This window comes from Terrapene carolina, unplaced genomic scaffold, assembly GCF_002925995.2.
Source record: "Terrapene carolina triunguis isolate 2854851 unplaced genomic scaffold, T_m_triunguis-2.0 Scaffold49, whole genome shotgun sequence".
NCBI classification, from domain to species: domain Eukaryota; kingdom Metazoa; phylum Chordata; order Testudines; family Emydidae; genus Terrapene; species Terrapene triunguis.
Window position 1 is genome coordinate 2,810,479 of NW_020664400.1, and position 4,043 is coordinate 2,814,521.

Consider the following 4,043-nt stretch of genomic DNA (forward strand, 5'->3'; position numbering starts at 1 on the left):
CTGGTTGTTCCCCTTGAGAGGGGGTTCTCCACATTCCCCCTTTGGGGGATCCCAGGGTGACATACTCTTTGCGCCGTGGTGGGCTTATTCTTTTGGGACTCCTCCGTTCTACCTTCTGACCGGCTGTCCACAAACTCGTCGGCCAGCTGCCCTGTGGTCTGCAGGTCCTCTGGCTTTTTGTCCACCAACCGTATCCTGAGGCACAGGACCCTACCCTGGTGGGGAGGGAGCACCCAGGGACAAGGCTCAGAGGGGCTGCGGCTTCAGACCCAGGCAGTGAGAGGGAGCAGGTCCCCATCCTTTCCCCAGCCTCTGAGTTCCAGGCCGAGTTGCAGAAAGATCCCTCCTTGCAGAAGCTAAGAACCTGGCTGGCCTCAGTGCGGTACATACCATGGGGAGAGGCTGCCAGGAGAGGTTCCTGTGGGAGAAGGGATTCCTGTACTGAGAATGGGCTCTCCCATGGGAAGTGGAGTCATGGGAGATCTGGAGGCAGCTGGTGGTCCCCCAGAAGTATCGCTGCAAGCTACTGTACCTGGTCCATGACATCCTTCTCTCAGAACACCAGGGAATCCAGCGTACCAGGCAGAGGCTGCTACAGAACTTTTACTGGCCTGGAGTCTTTAATGCTGTCCATCAGTATTGCCGATCCTGTGACTCCTGTCAGAGGGTGGGGAAGGCCCGAGACAAGGGGAAAGCAGCTCTGAGACCTTTGCCCATCATAGAGGAGCCTTTTCAGAAGGTGGCTGTGGACATAGTGGGGCCTCTCAGCAAGACAACCCGGTCGGGGAAGAAATACATTCTGGTGGTGGTAGATTTTGCAACCCGTTACCCCGAGGCGGTGGCCTTGTCTTCTATCGAAGCAGACACAGTGGCAGATGCACTGCTGACCATTTTCAGCTGAGTGGGGTTCCCCAAGGAAGTCTTGACAGACCAAGGATCCAACTTCATGTCAGCCCTGTGCCGGTGCTTGTGGGAGAAATGTGGGGTCCGGCGCATCTGGGTCTCAGCATATCACCCCCAGTCCAATGGGCTGGTGGAGAGGTTCAGTGGAAGATGATGCTGAAAAGCTTTAGGAACCAGCACCCGCAGGATTGGGACAAGTACTTACCTCACCTGCTGTTCACGTATAGGGAAGTGCCCCAGGAGTCTACTGGGTTTTCGCCTTTTGAACTGTTATATGGAAGAAGGGTAAGGGGGGCCCTGGACCTGATGAGAGATGAATGGGAGGGGAAGGCCACTCCCGATGGAGAATCAGTGGTGGAGTATGTCTTGACCTTCCAAGAAAGACTTGCTGAGCTCATGGGCTTGGCCAAGGAGAATCTGGCCAGAGCCCAGAGGAAGCAGAAGGTCTGGTATGACCGCACGGCGTAGGCCCGTGCCTATGCCACCGGAGACCGGGTGATGGTTCTCATCCCCGTGAGAAAAAACAAACTACAAGCCACCTGGGAAGGTCCTTTCAAGGTTGTCAAGCACTAAATGAGGTAAACTATGTGGTGGAACTGTCTAACTGGGCACTCCGCCACCGGGTGTACCATGTTAATATGATGAAGCCATATTATGACAGGGGGAATGTGGTGTTGGCCGTGTGTGGACATTGGGAGGAGCAGGGAGATGACCCTTTAGTAGATCTATTCCCTGAGACAGGAGCTGGCTCCTCCCTGGAAACAATTCCCCTCTCTGATTGGCTAACCCCTGCCCAGCAAGCTGAGATCAGAGGGGTGCTGCATTTGTACCGACAGCTGTTTTCCAACCAGCCTGGACTCACTAATCTGACTGTCCACCGGGGAGAGACAGGATCACATCCTCCTATAAGATGCTCCCCCTTCCGAGTCACAGGGAAAACCGCTCAGGACCTGGAAAGAGAGGTCAGTGACATGCTGGCTTTGGGGGTGATCCAGCCGTCTTCCAGCCCTTGGGCCTCGCCTGTGGTGCTGGTCCCCAAAAAGGACGGGTCAATCTGGTTCTGTGTGGACTATCAGAAGCTTAATGCCATCACCGTGTCTGATGCCTACCCCATGCCCAGGCCTGACGAGCTCCTAGACAAGCTGGGAGGAGCTCGGTACCTTACCACCATGGATCTTACAAAGGGCTACTGGCAAGTGCCACTGGATGCAGATGCCAGGCTGAAGTCTGCCTTTATCACCCCTCTGGGGCTCTATGAGTTCCTGGCCCTGCCTTTCGGCCTCAAGGGGGCGCCTGCTACCTTCCAGCACCTGCTGGATCAGCTACTGAGGGGGACGGAGAGTTTTGCGGTGGCGTACATCTGTGTCTTTAGCCAGACCTGGGAGGACCATGTGTCCCAGGTTAAACAGTGCTGGACGGACTCCAGGAGGCTGGGCTGACCATAAAAGCTGAGAAGTGCAGGGTGGGGATGGCTGAAGTATTTAACCTGGGCCACCGGGTGGGGAGCGGCTGCCTAAAGCCAGAACCAGCCAACATGGAGGCGATCAGAGACTGGCCCGCTCCCCAAACCAAAACGCAGGTCCAAGCCCTTATTAGAATGGCGGGGTATTATCGAAGATTTGTGCCACACTTTAGCTCCATAGCCACCCCCTGACTGAGCTATGCAAGAAGGGAAAGCCAGACAAGGTGGTCTGGACCGAGCAGTGCCAGAAGGCTCTGTGTGCACTGAAGGAGGCTCTGGTCAGTGGCCCAGTTCTGGTAAACCCAGACTTTGACAAGCCCTTTATGGTGTTCACCGACGCTGGGTGCGGTGTTAATGCAGGTTGATGAAAAAGGGGAAAGACACCCCATCATGTACTTGAGCAAGAAGTTGTTACCTCGGGAGCAAAACTACGCAGCCATGGAGAAGAAATGCCTGGCCATGGTGTGGGCCTTTAAGAAACTACTGCCATGTCTATTTGGGTGACACTTCACTGTGTACACTGACCACTCTCCCATGACCTGGCTACACCAGATGAAAGGAGACAATGCCAAGCTCCTGAGGTGGAGTCTGCTCCTGCAGGATTACGATATGGAGGTGGTCCATGTTAAGGGGAGTGTGTGACATTATTGACATAAGCTATGACTGTATAGATCATTGTTGCAACCACTGTTATATATTTGCAGCAAATATTGTACAAAGGTTTCAGAGTAGCAGCCGTGTTAGTCTGTATCCGCAAAAAGAACAGGAGTACTTGTGGCACCTTAGGGCAGGTCTACACTAACCCCCCAATTCGAACTAAGGTACGCAACTTCAGCTACATGAATAACGTAGCTGAAGTTCGAAGTACCTTAGTTCGAACTTACCTCGGTCCACACGCGGCAGGCAGGCTCCCCCGTCGACTCCACGGTACTCCTCTCGCCGAGCAGGAGTACCGCAGTTGACGGCGAGCACTTCCGGGTTCGACTTATCGCGTCCAGACAAGACGCGATAAGTCGAACCCAGAAGTTCGATCGCTCGCCGCCGAACTACCGGGTAAGTGTAGACCTACCCTTAGGGTATGTCTACACTACGAGGGTAATTCGATTTTACTTAAATCGAATATGTGGAATCGATATTGCAAAGTCGAACGTGTGTGTCCACACTAAGGACACACTAAGGACAGTAATTCGACTTTGTGAGTCCACACTAACGGGGCGAGCGTCGATATTGGAAGCGGTGCACTGTGGGCAGCTATCCCACAGTTCCCGCAGTCCCCGCTGCCCATCGGAATTCTGGGTCGAGCCGCCAATGCCTTCTGGGTAAAAAAAATTTGTCGTCATCCGTCCGTCACTAACGCCCTCCCTCCCTCCATGAAAGCGCCGGCGGGAAATCAGTTTGCGCACTTTTCTGGTCAGTGACAGCGCGGACGCCACAGCACTGCGATCATGGATCACGCTGCGACCATCGCTGCACTTGTGGCCGTTCTCAACACCTCGCAGCTTATCATACACCTTTCCCTGAGGCAGATGCAGAGAAATCGGGCGAGGAGGCTACGGCACCGCCGTGAGAGCCTGAAGTCGGAGAGTGGCACAGAGCTGTCAGAAACCACGAGCCCCAGCGCCCAGGACATCACGTTGGCAATGGGGCATGTGGATTTTGTTGAACGGCGATTCTGGGC